Source organism: Dendronephthya gigantea, unplaced genomic scaffold, assembly GCF_004324835.1.
Source record: "Dendronephthya gigantea isolate DGI-Jeju-01 unplaced genomic scaffold, DenGig_1.0 000195F, whole genome shotgun sequence".
Lineage (NCBI taxonomy): Eukaryota > Metazoa > Cnidaria > Anthozoa > Malacalcyonacea > Nephtheidae > Dendronephthya > Dendronephthya gigantea.
The window spans coordinates 226,716-247,500 of NW_021163205.1; the positions used below are offsets into that span (position 1 = coordinate 226,716).

The following is a 20,785-nucleotide window of genomic DNA, read 5'->3' on the forward strand; positions in this document are numbered from 1 at the left end:
ACAATTTTGCAATTCTTGTTCTGATGACTGTTCTTTGCGTGTTTCCGTAGTGTAGTGGTTATCACGTGCGCTTTACACGCGCAAGGTCCCCAGTTCAAACCTGGGCGGAAACAATTCGCTTTCTTTCCCTATTTGAAAGACACAATTTTGCTATTCTTGTTCTGCTGAATGTTCTTTGCATGTTTCCGTAGCTGCCTCGTCTACAGGCTCTTGATAGTTTTTCGCTTTATTCCCCATTTCAATCCTGGGCGGAACATTTCGCTTTCATTCACTCTATTAAACACTAAATTTGCTACTTTTGTTCTTTTGAATGTTTTTTTGCACGATAATTATTTGTGGAACACAAGTTGCCGCACATGCAGCAGATTTCAGACTTGAAGATGACTAATGAAATTACTTCCTGAAAAATAAACCGATAACAAATGTACCGGATTAACCAATGCTTTTGGTTTAAACACTTTTAAGGTGCGATACCATTTCTCTAGTGTAGCGGTCATCAAGTGCTCTTTAGAGGCGCAAGGTAAACAATTTGACCATCTATAGAAACAACTATGTGCGCTGTGTTTCTTTCGATACATTTTTTTTAAACCTGTAACCGTTATGACTCGTAGAAATTCCTGAAACGTAAAGAATTTTAAAGTTATTTTACTAAAATTTCCAGGATTGGATATTTTTGCCAATAGAAAGTCACAAGGCAAATATTATATTTCAACCATTGGTAAGTTTTCGTAGTGTAGTGGTTATCACATGCGCTTCACACGCGCAAGGTCCCCAGTTCAAACCTGGGCGGAAACAATTCGCCTTCTTTCCGTGTTTGAAAGACACAATTTTGCCATTCTTGTCCTGCTGAATGTTCTTTGCATGTTTCCGTAGCTGCCTCGTCTATAGGCTCTTTACATAGTTTTTGGCTTTATTCATGTATTTATCAGTTTTACATCATTGAAGCGATTGGAAACGATGTAGTTTCCGTAGTGTAGCGGTTATCACGTGCGCCTAACACGCGCAAGGTCCCCAGTTCAAACCTGGGCGGAAACAATTCGCTTTCTTTCCCTGTTTGAAAGACACAATTTTGCTATTCTTGTTCTGCTGAATGTTCTTAGCATGTTTCCGTAGCTGCCTCGTCTACAGGCTCTTGATAGTTTTTCGCTTTATTCCCCATTTCAATCCTGGGCGGAACATTTCGCTTTCATTCACTCTATTAAACACTAAATTTGCTACTTTTGTTCTTTTGAATGTTTTTTTGCACGATAATTATTTGTGGAACACAAGTTGCCGCACATGCAGCAGATTTCAGACTTGAAGATGACTAATGAAATTACTTCCTGAAAAATAAACCGATAACAAATGTACCGGATTAACCAATGCTTTGGTTTAAACAATTTTAAGGTGCGATACGATTTTTCTAGTGTAGCGGTTATCAAGTGCTCTTTAGAGGCGCAAGGTAAACAATTTGACCATCTAAAGAAACAACTATGTGCGCTGTGTTTCTTTCGATACATTTTTTTAAACCTGTAACCGTTATGACTCGTAGAAATTCCTAAAACGTAAAGAATTTTAAAGTTATTTTACTAAAATTTCCAGAATTGGATATTTTGCCAACAGAAAGTCACAAGGGAAATATTATTTTTCAACCACGGGTTAGTTTTCGTAGTGTAGTGGATATCACATGCGCTTCACACGCGCAAGGTCCCCAGTTTAAACCTGGGCGGAAACAATTCGCCTTCTTTCCGTGTTTGAAAGACACAATTTTGCCATTCTTGTCCTGCTGAATGTTCTTTGCATGTTTCCGTAGCTGCCCCGTCTATAGGCTTTTTACATAGTTTTTGGCTTTATTCATGTATATATCAATTTTACATCATTGAAGCGATTGGAAACGATGTACTTTCCGTAGTGTAGCGGTTATCACGTGCGCCTAACACGCGCAAGGTCCCCAGTTCAAACCTGGGCGGAAACAATTCGCTTTCTTTCCCTGTTTTAAAGACACAATTTTGCAATTCTTGTTCTGATGACTGTTCTTTGCGTGTTTCCGTAGTGTAGTGGTTATCACTATATTGCGCTTTACACGCGCAAGGTCCCCAGTTCAAACCTGGGCGGAAACAATTCGCTTTCTTTCCCTGTTTGAAAGACACAATTTTGCTATTCTTGTTCTGCTGAATGTTCTTTGCATGTTTCCGTAGCTGCCTCGTCTACAGGCTTTTAATAGTTTTTCGCTTTGTTCCCCAGTTCAATCCGGGAACATTTCGCTTTCATTCACTCTATTAAACACTAAATTTGCTACTTTTGTTCTTTTGAATGTTTTTTTGCACGATAATTATTTGTGGAACACAAGTTGCCGCACATGCAGCAGATTTCAGACTTGAAGATGACTAATGAAATTACTTCCTGAAAAATAAACCGATTACAAATGTACCGGATTAACCAATGCTTTGGTTTAAACACTTTTAAGGTGCGATACCATTTCTCTAGTGTAGCGGTTATCAAGTGCTCTTTAGAGGCGCAAGGTAAACAATTTGTCCATGTATAGAAACAACTATGTGCGCTGTGTTTCTTTCGATACATTTTTTTAAACCTGTAACCGTTATGACTCGTAGAAATTCCTGAAAGGTAAAGAATTTTAAAGTTAGTTTACTAAAATTTCCAGGATTGGATATTTTGCCAATAGAAAGTCACAAGGCAAATATTATTTTTCAACCATTGGTAAGTTTTCGTAGTGTAGTGGTTATCACATGCGCTTCACACGCGGAAGGTCCCCAGTTCAAACCTGGGCGGAAATAATTCGCCTTCTTTCCGTGTTTGAAAGACACAATTTTGCCATTCTTGTCCTGCTGAATGTTCTTTGCATGTTTCCGTAGCTGCCTCGTCTATAAGCTCTTTACATAGTTTTTGGCTTTATTCATGTATATATCAATTTTACATCATTGAAGCGATTGGAAACGATGTAGTTTCCGTAGTGTAGCGGTTATCACGTGCGCCTAACACGCGCAAGGTCCCCATTTCAAACCTGGGCGGAAACAATTCGCTTTCTTTCCCTGTTTTAAAGACACAATTTTGCAATTCTTGTTCTGATGACTGTTCTTTGCGAGTTTCCGTAGTGTAGTGGTTATCACTATATTGCGCTTTACACGCGCAAGGTCCCCAGTTCAAACCTGGGCGGAAACAATTCGCTTTCTTTCCCTGTTTGAAAGATACAATTTTGCCATTCTTGTTCTGATGACTGTTCTTTGCGTGTTTCCGTAGTGTAGTGGTTATCACGTGCGCTTTACACGCGCAAGGTCCCCAGTTCAAACCTGGGCGGAAACAATTCGCTTTCTTTCCCTGTTTGAAAGACACAATTTTGCTATTCTTGTTCTGCTGAATTTTCTTTGCATGTTTCCGTAGCTGCCTCGTCTACAGGCTCTTGATAGTTTTTCGCTTTATTCCCCAGTTCAATCCTGGGCGGGAACATTTCGCTTTCATTCACTCTATTAAACACTAAATTTGCTACTTTTGTTCTTTTGAATGTTTTTTTGCACGATAATTATTTGTGGAACACAGGTTGCCGCACATGCAGCAGATTTCAGACTTGAAGATGACTAATGAAATTACTTCCTGAAAAATAAACCGATAACAAATGTACCGGATTAACCAATGCTTTGGTTTAAATACTTTTAAGGTGCGATTCGATTTCTCTAGTGTAGCGGTTATCAAGTGCTCTTTAGAAGCGCAAGGTAAACAATTTGTCCATGTATAGAAACAACTATGTGCGCTGTGTTTCTTTCGATACATTTTTTTAAACCTGTAACCGTTATGACTCGTAGAAATTCCTGAAACGTAAAGAATTTTAAAGTTACTTTACTAAAATTTCCAGGATTGGATATTTTGCCAATTGAAAGTAAGAAGGGAAATATTCTTTATTAACCACTGGTAAGTTTTCGTAGTGTAGTGGTTATCACATGCGCTTCACACGCGCAAGGTCCCCAGTGCAAACCTGGGCGGAAACAATTCGCTTTCTTTCCCTGTTTGAAAGACACAATTTTGCCATTCTTTTTCTGCGGAATATTCTTTGCATGTTTCCGTAGCTGCCTCCTCTACAGGCTCTTGATAGTTTTTGGCTTTATTAATGTATATATCAGTTTTACATCATTGAAGCGGTTATCAAGTGCTCCTAACAGGCGCAAGGTCCCCAGTTCAATCCTGGGCGGAAATAAACACTTTGCTTCTTCTATTCCTATTTTGAACACTGGATAACCGTTTGTGGTCAAATGTTATCGCACAGCAGATTTCAAACTTGAAGATGGCTTATGAAAATAGTTTTCTTTAAATAAACAATTGATATATATATACCGGATAACACCAGCTTCTTCCTTTGAACACTTCAAAGATGCTACGCAATTCATATAGTGTAGCGGTAATCACGTGCACCTTACACGCCACAGAACCCAATTCAGAACTTAGTGGAAACAAACTACATGTGCGCTGTGCTTCTTTTTTCCTATTCCTTTTCAAACATTGGAAAGTTTTCGTAGTGTAGTGGTTATCACATACGCTTCACACGTGCAAGGTCCCCAGTTCAAACCTTTGCGGAAACATTTGGCTTTCTTTCCTTCTTTTAAAGACACAATTTTGCCATTCTTGTTCTGCTGACTGTTCTTTGCGTGGTTCAGTAGCTGCCTCGTCCACAGCCCACAGGGTCTTCTTATTTATTGGCTTTTTTTATGTATATATCAGCTTTACATCAGGTTAAGAAGCTCAGTGGAGCAAAATCTACTAGCGGAAATAACGAAGAAATCCTTAAAGCCTTAAGACCTGATGAACACCTTACGGAAACAGATAAAGTAGATATTGCAAACGAGATAAATGATTCTTTTCTTTCCCCAATGGCTGAATTTACTCCTCTCACTCCAGAGAATTACCAAGATCTGTTATTTGGCGCAGTTAATGATTCTACTGTCACAATTGCTGCAGGAGACGTATTTAAAAGACTGTCAACGCTTAATCCAAGGAAAGCCCACGGCCCTGATGGAATACCAACATGGGTGTTAAAAGAGAATGCTGATTTATTGGAACTTCCAGTCAAAGAGATCCTAGATAGTTCTTACCGCGAATGCCGTATTCCACAATCTTGGAAAGAGGCCGACATTATTGCTATCCCTAAAAAGAAACCCATAACTGACATTAATAACAACCTACGTCCAATATCATTAACACCTATTTTATCAAAACTGGCCGAAGAATTCGTGGTTGAACAACACCTAAAACCTGCGGTATTAGCCACAATTGATAAAAGGCAATTCGGATCCATCCCGAATTCAAGCACTACGTATGCCCTTATCAGCATGTTGCATTTTTGGAATAAAAACACGGACGGAAATGGCTCTACAATCAGAATTATGCTTTTTGACTTTCGTAAAGCTTTCGACATGATAGATCATCATATCCTCGCACGAAAACTGTTAAAATACAACATCCCAAAACCTATATTGCATTGGATCTTAGACTTCCTCACTGATCGCAGTCAGAGAGTTAAACTTAGCGATGACTGTTTTTCCGAGTGGAAGGCTGTGCCAGCGGGTGTCCCCCAGGGGACAAAATTAGGCCCTTGGCTTTTCTTAATCATGATGGACGACCTTGATGTTGCTGATAACAAGAACCTTTGGAAATACGTAGACGATTCAACTATGTCTGAAGTCATAAATAAAGATCAACCTAGTATAATGCAAGCGTATGTCAACGAATTCTCTTCAAAATCTAGAAGTGATGGTATGCAGTTAAAAGAGTCCAAATGCAAGGAACTTCGAATAAGTTTCTCAACTGTAAAGAGAGAGTTTGATCCTATTATTATCAACGACAAAAACATCGAAGTAGTCCAGTGTGAAAAACTACTCGGTTTAACCATCTCCGACAACCTCAAATGGAATAAACATATTGAGACTGTATGCAAGAAGATTTCAACTCGTCTATACTTCTTGCGACAATTGAAACGGGCAAAGTTACCATCCAAGGATCTTCTCTTGTTCTATGTTACTTGTATTCGGCCGGTTGCTGAATACGCGTGCGAAGTATTCCACGATTCCCTTACAAAATACCTGTCAGACGATCTCGAAAGATTACAACGCCGAGCTTGCAGAATAATCCTCCCCGAACATTCGTACGAGGATGCACTCAATCAACTAGGTCTCTTGTCACTGTTCGATCGAAGACAAAATTTGACCGATAAACTTTTTCGGCAAATTGTTAATGATCCGCAAGACAAATTACACCATTTATTACCAGCATTAAATTTATCTGAGGCATCTCTGAGAGAAAGAAGAATATTTCAAGTTCCAAACTGTAGAACATTTAGATTTAAAAACGATTTTATCAATTTCAACTCTAGTAAATACGTATAATATATCTGAGACACTAAATAATGTAAATAGATAGTTTTACCAATTGAACCTCCACTTTTATGGATTTTAATAACATAGATCATACTTTTTGTAACACTTAAGGTTTTTCAGCCGGAGCCTATTGCCGAGGCTGCAAGTTTTAAGTCAATAAACCATCTATCTATCTATCTATCTGAAGCGACTGGGGACGAGGCAGTTTCCGTAGTGTAGCGGTTATCACGTGCGCCTGACACGCGCAAGGTCCCCAGTTTAATCCTGGGCGGAAACACTTTGCTTCTACTTTTCCTATTTTGAACACTGGATAATCGTCTGTGGTCAAATGTTATCGCACAGCAGATTTCAAACTTGAAGGTGGCTTATGAAAATAGTTTTCCTTAAAGAAACAATTGATAAATATACCGGATAACACCAGCTCCTTCCTTTGAAAACTTCAAAGATGCTACGCAATTCATGTAGTGTAGCGGTAATCACGTGCACATTACACGCCAGAGAACCCAATTCAGAACTTAGCGGAAACAAACCACATGTGCGCCCTGCTTTTTTTTTCCTGCCATATAAATAAGATAAAGAATGCGAAATTAAATTGGCGAAACATCTCCTGTTCCAATAACATATCGAAATTTGTTTGCTTAGGAGTGCGATATTTCTTAATTAGACCTTGGAACGGGAGAGCTCTTTCTAGGCGCAAGGTGAACGGTTTTACCATGTACAGAAACAGCTATGTGCGCTGTGTTTCTTCCATAAATTTTATTTAAACCTGTAACCGTTATGGCTCGTAGAAAACAATTTTAATCTTAATTTCCGCAACGTAGAAAATTCTATAATTATTTTACTAAAATTTCCGGCATTCGATATTTTGCCAAATGAAATTCTGCTGAGGGGAAATATTCTTTTTCAACCACGGGAAAGTTTTCGTAGTGTAGTGGTTATCACATGCGCTTCACACGTGCAAGGTCCGCAGTTCAAACCTGGGCAGGGACGGATCTAGGGGTTGTCAGATGAGTCACGCGACTAAGCCAAAAAATACACAAGTCCAGGTCGAAATACTTAAACTTCAGTCAGCGAAAATAGTCATTCGATAAATTAACCGTCCAGTTAAAATTATTAAGCTTCATGCAGTTGCTGGTCACTGACTTTTGAGCCCTCGGCAAATGAGTCACAATAGCGGATACGCGCTTGAATTTTGCCTCATCGACTTCTGATTCTAGGCATTTGATTGGTTTAGAAGGAGTTTGACTCATCTTTGCGGGGGTCTGACTCATCTGCGCAATTTAAGCGTTTCCGATTGGCTGGTGGAGGGCTAATACTGGTTCTTCATTGGCTTGCCTTATCTTTGCGGGGGTTTGACTCATTCGCCAAATTTAAGCTTTCCGATTTGCTGGTGAAAGAAAAATATTGATTTCTTATTGGTTTGCTTTATTTGACTTCAAGGAAAAAATATATCCTTCTCAAGTGAATAAGGAATATTGCAAAATTTCTGGATGTTTGACAGCGGATATTTTTAAAAATTTGCTGGATTCTACTGCTCGCTCTCGCCATTTATACGAATTCGTATATTTATTTTACAAAATGGCATTTCATCGTCAGCATTTAAGGTTCCTGCAAGGCCCATTACAGATCTTTGTTAGGAAGTTCACGCTACAAATAGCGAAAATATCGAATAGCTTTTAGTTGTCGTCTTGTCGAGTAATATGGATAATTCCGTTACCTCGTGTGCTCGTCAAAATGAGAAATCTACTGAGATAAGGTAAAGATTCATGTCGATGTTCATATAAACAATACTCCTATATATAAGTTCGTATAAACTATAATTTGCTATGTTAACTGTATATTTGAGCGTGGTTCTGTATTAGCATATATTTGCATTCGCCCGTCGTCGTTCGGTCATAAGGTCGATTATTGTATTGTTTATTTGTATCAAGTATCAACCAAGATTTACTGTATAAATTTGCGTCTAACAAACAGCCAATGCATAATACTAGATCTAGGCGCGTAAAGAAGATTTATATATTTGTAAAATCATGTAATGCATGTTTATATCAAAACGTAATCATGATTACCCACCAAACCAATATGGCAATTATGGATTATAGCGCATTATAAACAATATTGCCCAACTATGATATTTACTGTAAAGTGTAAGCGGCATTAAGCACATATTATATTTGGCATGTAGCATAGCTTTGAGCAATACTAGCTCATACTGTAACAGTTATGAATATTATTCAGTCAGTCTTACAAATTGACCGCATTCATGCCAATGGGCATGGGTGTAATTTCCTATTATTGCCGTTATCTCGACTTACGTGTTTCTGCTATTAAAACTGAAGGCTCAGTAAACATTTAAACGTTAACATTTTAATGCGTACTTTTCGCGTATAATTTTTTTATCAATTTCGCGTTCAGATGATACGTTTTAAAATAATTTTTGAAATGTCATTATTCCGGCCGGGGGACGGCAATTGAACCACCTCACCGTTTTTACATCCGATATTTTGACTAACGTGCGAAAAATCCTAGATCCGCCCCTGAACCTGGGCGGAAACATTTCGCTTTGTTCCCCTCTTTTAAAGACACAATTTTGCCATTCTTGTTCTGCTGACGGTTCTTTGCGTGTTTCCGTAACTGCCTCGTCCACAGGCGCTTCTTAAGTTTTCGCTTATTTTATGTATATATCAGCTTTACATCATTGAAGCGACTGGGGACGAGGCAGTTTCCGTAGTGTAGCGGTTATCACGTACGTGCGCCTAACACGCGCAAGGCCCCCAGTTCAATCCTGGGCGGAAACACTTTGCTTCTACTTTTCCTATTTTGAACACTGGATAATCATTTGTGGTCAAATGTTATCGCACAGCAGATTTCAAACTTGAAGATGGCTTATGAAAATAGTTTTCCTTAAAGAAACAATTGATAAATATACCGGGTAACACCAGCTCCTTCCTTTGAAAACTTCAAAGATGCTACGCAATTCATGTAGTGTAGCGGGAATCACGTGCACTTTACGCGCCAGAGAACCCAATTCGGAACTTGGTGGAAACAAACTACATGTGCGCTGTGCTTCTTTTTTTCCTGCCATATAAATAAGAAAAAGAATTCGAAAATTGACGACACATGGAGTGTTCCAATAACATATACAAATTTGTTTGCGTGGAAGTGCGATATTTCTTAATTACACCTTGGAATGCGAGAGCTCTTTCGAGGCCCAAGGCGCAAGGTAAACGGTTTGACCATATACAGAAACAGCTATGTGGGCTGTGTTTCTTCCATACATTTTATTTAAACCTGTAACGGTTATGGCTCGTAGAAAACAATTTTTTATCTTAATTTCCGCAACGTAGAGAATTCTATAGTTATTTTACTAAAATTTCCAGCATTCGATATTTGCCAATTGAAATTCAGAAGGGAAATATTCTTTTTCAACCACGGGAATGTTTTCGTAGTGTAGTGGTTATCACATGCGCTTCACACGTGCAAGGTCCCCAGTTCAAACCTTTGCGGAAACATTTGGCTTTCTTTCCTTCTTTTAAAGACACAATTTTGCCATTCTTGTTCTGCTGACTGTTCTTTGCGTGGTTCAGTAGCTGCCTCGTCCACAGCCCACAGGGTCTTCTTAATTATTGGCTTATTTTATGTATATATCAAATTTACATCATTGAAGCGACTGGGGACGAGGCAGTTTCCGTAGTGTAGCGGTTATCACGTGCGCCTAACACGCGCAAAGCCCCCAGTTCAATCCTGGGCGGAAACACTTTGCTTCTACTCTTCCTATTTTGAACACTGGATAATCGTTTGTGGTCAAATGTTATCGCACAGCAGATTTCAAACTTGAAGATGGCTTATGAAAATACTTTTCCTTAAATAAAAAATTGATAAATATACCGGATAACACCAGCTCCTTCCTTTAAACACTTCAAAGATGCTACCCAATTCATGTAGTGAAGCGGAAATCACGTGCACCTTACACGCCAGAGAACCCAATCCAGAACTTAGCGGAAACAAATCACATGTGCGCTGTGCTTCTTTTTTTCCTGCCATATAAATAAGAAAAAGAATTCGAAAATTGACGACACATGGAGTGTTCCAATAACATATACAAATTTGTTTGCGTGGAAGTGCGATATTTCTTAATTAGACCTTGGAATGCGAGAGCTCTTTCGAGGCGCAAGGCGCAAGGTAAACGGTTTGACCATGTACAGAAACAGCTATGTGGGCTGTGTTTCTTCCATACATTTTATTTAAACCTGTAACCGTTATGGCTCGTAGAAAACAATTTTTTATCTTAATTTCCGCAACGTAGAGAACAACACCAGCTCCTTCCTTTAAACACTTCAAAGATGCTACCCAATTCATGTAGTGAACACTGAGGCAGAACGAAGCAGAACTTATGTTGAAGTAGAACCGATTAAGGAGTGGTCTATACAAACTGAAATATACTCGATAAACTAAAGCGTACGAATTACGTGAAGCGTCGCACTTTACATTATATGGATCTTCAATGATCAAATGGTAGATCTTCAATGATCAAATGCTCTGTTATAATCTTCAGTGACTTGAGCAAGACACTACGTTGTAAACGTGTAAGCGAAGTTATTCGGGAGAGCTCTGACATCGGGATTATCGCAGCTAGTTGCAGAAACCACAGGAAAGGAACAATTCGCCAAAGAAAGCAAGTATACCGTAGCTTGAGAAACTTTAATAGCAATTATACTTTAATAGTTTTAGTCTTAGTTCTTTGTAAGAAAATACGAAAATACATATACTGAAATTCTGTATATGAAGATATATTTGCCGACACCCACACAGACGGATTAAAATTCGTCACAGCACCTTACACGCCAGAGAACCCAATCCAGAACTTAGCGGAAACAAATCACATTTGCGCTGTGCTTCTTTTTTCCTGCCATATAAATAAGATAAAGAATGCGAAAATTCGCGAAACATCGATTGTTCCAATAACATATACAAATTTGTTTGCTTGGAAGTGCGACATTTCTTAATTAGACCTTGGAATGCGAGAGTTCTTTCGAGGCGCGAGGTAAACGGTTTGACCATGTAAAGAAACAGCTGTGTGCGCTGTGTTTCTTCCATACATTTTATTTAAACCTGTAACCGTTATGGCTCGTAGAAAACAATTTTGATCTTAATTTCCGCAACGTAGAGAATTCTATAGTTATTTCACTAAAATTTCCAGGATTCGATATTTTGCCAATTGAAATTGAGAGGGGAAATATTCTTTTTCAACCACGGGAAAGTTTTCGTAGTCTAGTGGCTATCACATGCGCTTCACACGTGGAAGGTCCCCAGTTCAAACCTGGGCGGAAACATTTCGCTTTCTTCCCCTCTTTTAAAGACACAATTTTGCCATTCTTGTTCTGCTGACTGTTCTTTGCGTGGTTCAGTAGCTGCTTCGTCCGCAGGCTCTTCTTAAATTTTGGCTTATTCTATGTATATATCAGATTTACATCATTGAAGCGACTGGGGACGAGGCAGTTTCCGTAGTGTAGCGGTTATCACGTGCGCCTAACACGCGCAAGACCCCCAGTCCAATCCTGGGCGGAAACACTTTGCTTCTACTTTTCCTATTTTGAACACTGGAGAACCCATGCAATTCAGAACTTAGCGGAAACAAACCACATGTGCGCTGTGCTTCTTTTTTTCCTGCCATATAAATAAGTTAAAGAATTCGAAAATTGCGAAATATCGAGTGTTCCAATAACATATACAAATTTGTTTGCCTGGAAGTGCGATATTTCTTAATTAGACCTTGGAATGCGAGAGTTCTTTCGAGGCGCAAGGTAAACGGTTTGACCATGTACAGAAACAGCTATGTGCGCTGTGTTTTTCCATACATTTTATTTAAACCTGTAACCGTTATGGCTCGTAGAAAACAATTTTGATCTTAATTTCCGCAACGTAGAGAATTCTATAGTTATTTTACTAAAATTTCCAGGATTCGATATTTTGCCAATTGAAATTAAGAGGGGAAATATTCCTTTTCAACCACGGGAAAGTTTTCGCAGTGTACACACCTAAAAATCTCACATCTTGTTGACAACTTGTTAGCTCAACAAGCTTGTAGCAAGCTTGTTGACAAGTTGTAACAAGCTTGTTGAGACAACAGGTTGTAGCAAGCTTGTTGACATCAAGCTTGCTACAACTTGTTGGCTTGCAGACTTGTAGCAAGTTGTTGGAACAACTTGTTCCAAGCTTGTCGACAACAAGCTGTACCAAGCTTGTTGGAGCAACCTGTTGACAAGTTGTTATAGTCATCAAGTTGTAACAAGCCTGTCACAACAAGCTTGTACGAAGGCTGCGCGTGACAATGCTGTAACAAGACAGTTCCAACAAGTTGTAGCGACATTGTTAACGGCAAAAGTTTTCCGAAAACAACAAAATCAATTTGAACTGGGCCAAATATTATTTTATTGATCATTGCCATTCATAAAAATGGCAAAAGCAAGATCAACGAGCTTTTAAACACTTTAACACTCTGCAACGAAGTTCATAACTTCTTTTAGTAATAAGATTTGAAAAGAATCCGAATTCCTTGAAAACATTACAGATGAACATTTCCTTGTTTCAAGGATATCTATAACCGTTGAACCGTTGAGGAAGTGACGATTTCAACGGAGTAATCTCATTGGTTCAGACTCTGTTTAAACTATGTATAAGTGATCTTATCGGTTGAAATATTCGTCAGTATATTTGCAAATTTCCCTGCTCTTTTCAAGAGTTCACTGATTCACCTGGTCATTGAGCTATCTTTGTGCCAAAACCTTTGATTTTTTAAGCCTTTAAAAGTTTAATAAGCGTTGAAATATCAGTTAAAACGGATGGGCAACTTAAAAAAGTTTGAAGAATACTACAGTTCGACGTTTTATTAAAGGTATGTGCGTTTAATTCATCCAAATATTTGATATGGCGTACACAACGCCGGCAACACAATTTATTATAGTACACAAAATAGCCTTTTAAAACTATATAGTTTTTAAAATATTTGTTGAATTTATTGCTTTTTATAAACATTGAACTGTTAGTTTCTGTGGATATTTATCAAAATCGAAACTTTGCCGGTTTTTTGTATTCAATGATTCAAATATTTTTAATGACGAGTAGGTGTGCGGTAAAGTGCAAAATTTCCTATTTTTAATATCTGTGCGTATGTTTTTAGCATGCTCTGATTAGAAATAATAATATATATTTACGTATTATGGTAATAAAGTATTTGTACATTACTTATTTGACATTAGACTTGGATGGCAAGCAAGACCCTCGCCACAGGAGACAGGATGGAGTTTCCACAACGTATTTGCAAACCAGTTTCCTCAAAAATATTTGCATATTTTTTTAAGTAACTGATTCCTGAAGCCATTGTATATTATACTTTATAGGAATTTGATTATCAAACTGGAGCTAAACTGAGGTATTGGCCGGAAAGTCGTATCAAACAAAGTGAATTATAAGAAAGAGGTGCAGCTAGCTGTTGATTCTTGGGAAAACGAAGTCAATTCAACAAGTGACTGAAATACTGGTATTATACAAGAATATTCATGCACCAGTTAATTTTTACCATATGAATGCAAAGAAACTTTTCTTACGAACTGATTATTAGGCTATACCGGTATACTCAGAAAGGAAAATACATATGTTCTTGTACTGAGCCTTTAGTAATCTTGGTACTTCAAGTGTGAAGTTTGTATTTAATTGCTAACCTTTGAATTTGTTTTTAAAATAATATGATTTTTACATCAAACTTTGTGTTGTTTGTTCTTTGTTTCACAATCTCCGGGAAAACACGCGTGTTTTCAAGCGAGATTTAATGCGCGGCCATGTTTGCAGCAAGCTTGTCGCGACAAGCTTGTAACGGCCTTGTTATAACAAGCTTGGAACAGCTCAAGTTCAACAAGCTTGTAGCAAGTTGTTGTCAGACTTGTAGCAAGCTTGTTGGCAACAACCTTGGTACAGCATTGTCACAAAAAACTTGCTACAAGTCTGACAACAACTTGCTACACGTCCGTCACAACAACTTGGGAGAAGCGGTGCGAATAAATCTTGCAACAAGCTTGTTGAAACGAGCTTGCGACAAGCTTGCTGCAGGCTTGTTACAACTCGTGCGTTTTTACGTGTGTAGTGGTTATCACATGCGCTTAACACGTGCAAGGTCCCCAGTTCAAACCTGGGCGGAAACATTTCGCATTCTTCCCCTCTTTTAAAGACACAATTTTGCCGTTCTTGTTCTGCTGACGGTTCTTTGCGTGTTTCCGTAACTGCCTCGTCCACAGGCGCTTCTTAATTATTGGCTTATTTTATGTATATATCAGATTTGCATCATTGAAGCGACTGGGGACGAGACAGTTTCCGTAGTGTAGCGGTTATCACGTGCGCCATCACGCGCAATGCCCCCAGTTCAATCCTGGGCAGAAACACTTTGCTTCTACTCTTCCTATTTTGAACACTGGATAATCGTTTGTGGTCAAATGTTATCGCACAGCAGATTTCCAACTTGAAGATGGCTTATGAAAATACTTTTCCTTAAATAAACAATTGATAAATATACCGGATAACACCAGCTCCTTCCTTTAAACACTTCAAAGATGCTACCCAATTCATGTAGTGAAACGGAAATCACGTGCACCTTACACGCCAGAGAACCCAATTCAGAACTTAGCGGAAACAAATCACATTTGCGCTGTGCTTCTTTTTTCCTGCCATATAAATAAGATAAAGAATGCGAAAATTCGCGAAACATCGGGTGTTCAAATAACATATACAAATTTGTTTGCTTGGAAGTGCGACATTTCTTAATTAGACCTTGGAATGCGAGAGCTCTTTCGAGGCGCAAGGTAAACGGTTTGACCATGTAAAGAAACAGCTATGTGCGCTGTGTTTCTTCCATACATTTTATTTAAACCTGTAACCGTTATGGCTCGTAGAAAACAATTTTGATCTTAATTTCCGCAACGTAGAGAATTCTATAGTTATTTCACTAAAATTTCCAGCATTCGATATTTTGCCAATTGAAATTCAGAGAGAAAATATTCTTTTTCAACCACGGGAAAGTTTTCGTAGTGTAGTGGTTATCACATGCGCTTAACACGTGGAAGGTCCCCATTTCAAACCTGGGCGGAAACATTTCGCTTTCTTCCCCTCTTTTAAAGACACAATTTTGCCGTTCTAGTTCTGCTGACTGTTCTTTGCGTGGTTCAGTAGCTGCCTCGTCCGCAGGCTCTTCTTAAGTTTTGGCTTATTCTATGTATATATCAGATTTACATCATTGAAGCGACTGGGGACGAGACAGTTTCCGTAGTGTAGCGGTTATCACGTGCGCCTAACACGCGCAAGGCCCCCAGTTCAATCCTGGGCGGAAACACTTTGCTTCTACTTTTCCTATTTTGAACACTGGATAATCATTTGTGGTCAAATGTTATCGCACAGCAGATTTCAAACTTGAAGATGGCTTATGAAAATAGTTTTCCTTAAAGAAACAATTGATAAATATACCGGGTAACACCAGCTCCTTCCTTTGAAAACTTCAAAGATGCTACGCAATTCATGTAGTGTAGCGGGAATCACGTGCACTTTACGCGCCAGAGAACCCAATTCGGAACTTGGTGGAAACAAACTACATGTGCGCTGTGCTTCTTTTTTTCCTGCCATATAAATAAGAAAAAGAATTCGAAAATTGACGACACATGGAGTGTTCCAATAACATATACAAATTTGTTTGCTTGGAAGTGCGATATTTCTTAATTAGACCTTGGAATGCGAGAGTTCTTTCGAGGCGCAAGGTGAACGGTTTGACCATGTACAGAAACAGCTATGTGCGCTGTGTTTTTCCATACATTTTATTTAAACCAGTAACCGTTATGGCTCGTAGAAAACAATTTTGATCTTAATTTCCGCAACGTAGAGAATTCTATAGTTATTTTACTAAAATTTCCAGGATTCGATATTTTGCCAATTGAAATTAAGAGGGGAAATATATTTTCAACCACGGGAAAGTTTTCGTAGTGTAGTGGTTATCACATGCGCTTAACACGTGCAAGGTTCCCAGTTCAAACCTGGGCAGAAACATTTCGCTTTCTTCCCCTCTTTTAAAGACACAATTTTGCCGTTCTTGTTCTGCTGACGGTTCTTTGCGTGTTTCCGTAACTGCCTCGTCCACAGGCGCTTCTTAAGTGTTGGCTTATTTTATGTATATATCAGCTTTACATCATTGAAGCGAGTGCATGGGGACGAGGCATGCAGTTTTCGTAGTGTAGCGGTTATCACGTGCGCCTAACACGCGCAAGGTCCCCAGTTCAATCCTGGGCCGAAACACTTTCCTTCTACTTTTCCTATTTTGAACACTGGGCGGGAATATTTCGTTTTCTTTCACTCTAATAAACACTAAATTTGCTACTTTTGTTGTTTTGAATGTTTTTTGCACGATAATCGTTTGTGAAACACAAGTTGCCGCCCATGCAGCAAATTTCAGACTTGAAGATTGCTAACGAAATTACTTTCTTAAAATTAAACCGATAACAAATATACCGGATTCCCCCAATTCGTTGGTTTAGACAATTTTAAGGTGCGATACGATTTCTCTAGTCTAGCGGTTATCAGGTGCTCTTTAAAGCGCAAGGTGAACATTTTGACTATGTACAGAAATAACTTTGTGCGCTGTGTTTCTTTCGATATATTTTATTTAAACCTGTAACCGGTTATGACTCGTAGAAATTTCTGAGACGAAAGAATTTTAAAGTTATTTTACTAAAATTTCCAGTTTTCGAAATTTTGCCAATTCAAATTAAGACGGGAAACATTCTTTTCTAGGCACGAAAAAGTTTTCGTATTTTGTAGTGGTTATCGCGTGCGCTTTACACGCGCAAGGTCCCCAATTCAATCCTTGGCAGAAACAATTCGCTTTCTTTCCCTGTTTTGAAGACACAATTTTTCCATTCTTGTTCTGCTGAATGATCTTTGGGTGTTTCCATACACTGCACAAAATGAATGGTTGAAACAACCAAAAAAAAGGTTCTCCTGGACGCAACCAGGACAACCAATTAAAATTTGGTTACTTTTTTATAAATTCATTATGGTTAAAATTACCAATATTAATATTGGTTGAATCTACCAATATTTAATAAGTTAATGTAACCTATATTGAATTTGGTTAATGTAACCAATGGTTTTTTTGACCAATTATTTCAATCAATTAAAGATTGGTTAAATTATCCTTAAATTTAATGCACTTCAAATCAAATTTTGTCAAAACACACATATATATTATAAAAGATCTAATATAATAAATAATTTATCCTAATAGTCCTTTGCTTACATATATACAAATTACTACATGCAAACACTTATCTTACTAGGATTCATCTGTACTTAAGTCATTTCCAGGTTCTCAAAGCTGGGTAAAAAGTTTTCAACTCCAATTGGAATGTTCGGTTTTTCGTCTGTTTGTAGTAATATCTTGTCCAGAAGAAGGAACACATTCTTTTTCTACCCACCTCCAGCTTCAGGGTTCTCTGCGTTGGATACATATGACAACAGCATTTAAGATGGAAAACTGCTTAAACTTTATTGCTATATACCATGCCATCAGTCACAAGGTCTAGTGAATGTCACCAAGAGATCCAGTTAATAACAACTACCGAACTTAGTAAATATGTATGGTCGCTGAAAGACTCTGATGTACAACACTCAATCCAAATTTTAAAAATTTTAAAACGATGTAAACCGTATTCTAGTATAACTAAGCGATGTAATTTATGCTTGTATGAGAAGTTTATAATTATTTGTTATCCGGAGCTTTGTACACTTAACAGAAAGAACGAACTAGTATCAAACTGTAGACACAGAAAAAAACACTTATTGTATAACAAATGACAGCAATCCGATACGTTACCGACCGCACAACGAACTATCACAACAGGCCTGAATTAAGCATATAATATTTCATAGCGCTCATAAACGCGATCAGTTGTTACCTGACGAGTGTGGTAAGCTTTGCTTGCCATACGAAACAAATTTGTAGTAATAAAGTTTTAATGGAATAAACCAGTTTTGTCATTCTTGTTATTAACCGCTCTACCATACGGTATTGAGCACTCTATACCAACATGATTTCGAACTCGATACTTGTTATCTTCATACTGATTTATATATATATATATATATAATATATATAATATATATATATTATATAATATATATATATATATTATATATATATATATATATATATATATATATATATATATATATTTATTTATATATATATATATATATATATATATATTAATTTGAAAATACTAAAATTGCAGCCAGGTGAAAAACGCAAACAATTAATATTCTAAAATTCATATTGTTCATAAGCTCAATAGATTTTATGCCCCTGGGATTTTAAAATGGCTTTTATAATCGTACAGTTCAACTGCATGCTAACAGTCAAATCAGCTAAACTAATAATGGTGCAGCTAACAACCGAACAACGAGTTTTTGTGGGTAGCCGCTGCGCATGCGCGGCTAACCACTATGTTAGCTGAAAAGTATCCGCGTCCGTCTAAATGTCCACATCTTCGGAAATCGTCGGATAAGCGAACAGATCACGATCATGAACTATTAGTGTTTGTTGACATCTTCGGTGATTGTCGCATTACCGAAACGAACTAACATGGATGCACACCACTTAACAGTTGCAATTGCACGATTTCTGGAATTCGGGAACATATTTATTTATTTCGAAGTACTTTTGGCATGGGGGAATAACATATTTATTGATTCGTAAGTACTTTTGGCATGCTATTTATTATCCATATATGATTGTATATGATTTCCAAAGGTAACACAGCATAAGTATTAAAACTTGCTTATATCGCCCATTTCATTTGTTGATTAATTTCAAATAGTTAAATTTAAAAACGTTTGGGCTAAACCATAATAGATTTTAGGCCTATGGAAATTTAAAATGGCTTTTGTATTGTAAAACAGAGCGGAAAAAGATCAAAATATTAAATGCTAAATTATGCTTCCTGTACACAATAAGATTGAGCATAGGAATTATGCTTAAATTCACAAATAGCATGTTGAAGCAGTGGAACAGGGATACAAACAGAACATATTGATTTATAACAAGATCTTAAGGTTTAGTTTCTTTATAATATTTGGATGAAACTGGCAAAAGTTGTGCTTCAGTTTTGAATGAAACTGGCAAAAGTTATGCTTCAGTTTCATGAAAAATGTAACACATGGATCGAAAATGTGTCAGCACCCCTTAACTACTGGTGATGGAAGGAAATAGCTGAGATATCTAAAATGCAGGGGACTTGATAGATCAGGTTGTATAGAAAAATAGTAATCGAAGACCAATACAGTCATTGCAAATGTCCCATTCCCAAAATTCCATGTTTAGACGTATAATTAATATAAAAATTTTACTCAAGTTAGTTTAAAACTCACAGACAATGTGTATATTGTAGAAACATATGTGTATGTAAACTACTGATAATATATTCAAATCAAGACCTAACATATAAATATATAAGTTCAAAGTCATATAAGATTCTTTAATTAAATGAAATGAAATATATACCATTTTGTCAAATAACAAGTGTCATTGTCACTAGGAAGCTTTAACATAATTTAACAGAATTTTATACTTTTTTTGTTTTAGTTTATTTTATGTAACTGTGCAGCTCCTATAAACATAACTTTTAGGATAGTTAAATGATTTTCTTCTGGATAGTGTCATAAACAATGTCCAGTTCATCAATGTCTGCTATCAATTGATTGATAAGCTTTTTTGGTGTCATTTGATCTAGCGAGTCATCTGTGGAACATCTAGCTATGAGCTGATGCACAATGACGTTGAAGGCTGTCAAATTGAATTCGTACAGGAACAATAACATCCGATGTGCTAGCTAATAAATAATCAAGGGGCATAAAAAAGAAGTACTTTGAAAACGTTAAAATATCTTTCTCTCCTTCCAAACTAAGCTTTATGTTACCAGACAATTTATACCACCACTCTGGAACCTTACTCTTTTTTGTTCTGTCCACCTATTCTGTTTTTTAAAAATCATGCATTTCCTATCTTTTGTAAATATGTTTTTATATATGTTATTTTTCTGTCGTTAAAAATGTATTTAAATTAATACAATAAAAAAATTAAATATATTAAATAAAAAATCGATTTTGTGAATTCCACTGGCTAACATATGGCATTAGAAGGTAAAATTATAAGCATTAGTTTATATTGACTCGCCACTATAGCAGCCTGTAGTTTGACATTGAATCAAACTTGAATTTTTTTGCCAAACCATAGCTTCATCGCAGCCAATGATTTGCAAATGTTTTAGAGGCTACCCACATGTACGCTTTGCGTACCTATTTTTATTGTCGTGCATGATAATTTGAATGCTAACTGT

At 37.3% G+C, this 20,785-nt stretch overlaps 22 non-coding genes across 22 annotated transcripts; all 22 read left to right on the forward strand.

Moving 5' to 3' along the window:
* Positions 1–40: 40 nt before the first annotated feature.
* Positions 41–113, forward strand: Trnav-uac. Its single transcript has one exon. It is a non-coding gene; the product is annotated as a tRNA-Val (tRNA).
* A 609-nt stretch (positions 114–722) lies between these two features.
* Positions 723–795, forward strand: Trnav-cac. Its single transcript has one exon. It is a non-coding gene; the product is annotated as a tRNA-Val (tRNA).
* A 167-nt stretch (positions 796–962) lies between these two features.
* On the forward strand, positions 963–1,035 carry Trnav-aac. Its single transcript has one exon. It is a non-coding gene; the product is annotated as a tRNA-Val (tRNA).
* A 606-nt stretch (positions 1,036–1,641) lies between these two features.
* Trnav-cac lies at positions 1,642–1,714 on the forward strand. Its single transcript has one exon. It is a non-coding gene; the product is annotated as a tRNA-Val (tRNA).
* Positions 1,715–1,881: 167 nt separating this feature from the next.
* On the forward strand, positions 1,882–1,954 carry Trnav-aac. The gene has a single exon. It is a non-coding gene; the product is annotated as a tRNA-Val (tRNA).
* Positions 1,955–2,022: 68 nt separating this feature from the next.
* Positions 2,023–2,099, forward strand: Trnav-uac. The gene has a single exon. It is a non-coding gene; the product is annotated as a tRNA-Val (tRNA).
* A 602-nt stretch (positions 2,100–2,701) lies between these two features.
* On the forward strand, positions 2,702–2,774 carry Trnav-cac. Its single transcript has one exon. It is a non-coding gene; the product is annotated as a tRNA-Val (tRNA).
* A 167-nt stretch (positions 2,775–2,941) lies between these two features.
* Trnav-aac lies at positions 2,942–3,014 on the forward strand. The gene has a single exon. It is a non-coding gene; the product is annotated as a tRNA-Val (tRNA).
* A 68-nt stretch (positions 3,015–3,082) lies between these two features.
* Positions 3,083–3,159, forward strand: Trnav-uac. Its single transcript has one exon. It is a non-coding gene; the product is annotated as a tRNA-Val (tRNA).
* Positions 3,160–3,227: 68 nt separating this feature from the next.
* On the forward strand, positions 3,228–3,300 carry Trnav-uac. The gene has a single exon. It is a non-coding gene; the product is annotated as a tRNA-Val (tRNA).
* A 607-nt stretch (positions 3,301–3,907) lies between these two features.
* On the forward strand, positions 3,908–3,980 carry Trnav-cac. Its single transcript has one exon. It is a non-coding gene; the product is annotated as a tRNA-Val (tRNA).
* A 515-nt stretch (positions 3,981–4,495) lies between these two features.
* Positions 4,496–4,568, forward strand: Trnav-cac. The gene has a single exon. It is a non-coding gene; the product is annotated as a tRNA-Val (tRNA).
* Positions 4,569–6,563: 1,995 nt separating this feature from the next.
* Positions 6,564–6,636, forward strand: Trnav-gac. The gene has a single exon. It is a non-coding gene; the product is annotated as a tRNA-Val (tRNA).
* A 2,444-nt stretch (positions 6,637–9,080) lies between these two features.
* Positions 9,081–9,157, forward strand: Trnav-aac. The gene has a single exon. It is a non-coding gene; the product is annotated as a tRNA-Val (tRNA).
* A 641-nt stretch (positions 9,158–9,798) lies between these two features.
* Trnav-cac lies at positions 9,799–9,871 on the forward strand. The gene has a single exon. It is a non-coding gene; the product is annotated as a tRNA-Val (tRNA).
* Positions 9,872–10,043: 172 nt separating this feature from the next.
* Positions 10,044–10,116, forward strand: Trnav-aac. The gene has a single exon. It is a non-coding gene; the product is annotated as a tRNA-Val (tRNA).
* A 1,503-nt stretch (positions 10,117–11,619) lies between these two features.
* Trnav-cac lies at positions 11,620–11,692 on the forward strand. Its single transcript has one exon. It is a non-coding gene; the product is annotated as a tRNA-Val (tRNA).
* Positions 11,693–11,857: 165 nt separating this feature from the next.
* Trnav-aac lies at positions 11,858–11,930 on the forward strand. The gene has a single exon. It is a non-coding gene; the product is annotated as a tRNA-Val (tRNA).
* A 3,497-nt stretch (positions 11,931–15,427) lies between these two features.
* Trnav-aac lies at positions 15,428–15,500 on the forward strand. The gene has a single exon. It is a non-coding gene; the product is annotated as a tRNA-Val (tRNA).
* Positions 15,501–15,665: 165 nt separating this feature from the next.
* On the forward strand, positions 15,666–15,738 carry Trnav-aac. Its single transcript has one exon. It is a non-coding gene; the product is annotated as a tRNA-Val (tRNA).
* Positions 15,739–16,369: 631 nt separating this feature from the next.
* Trnav-aac lies at positions 16,370–16,442 on the forward strand. The gene has a single exon. It is a non-coding gene; the product is annotated as a tRNA-Val (tRNA).
* A 173-nt stretch (positions 16,443–16,615) lies between these two features.
* Positions 16,616–16,688, forward strand: Trnav-aac. Its single transcript has one exon. It is a non-coding gene; the product is annotated as a tRNA-Val (tRNA).
* Positions 16,689–20,785: the final 4,097 nt, after the last annotated feature.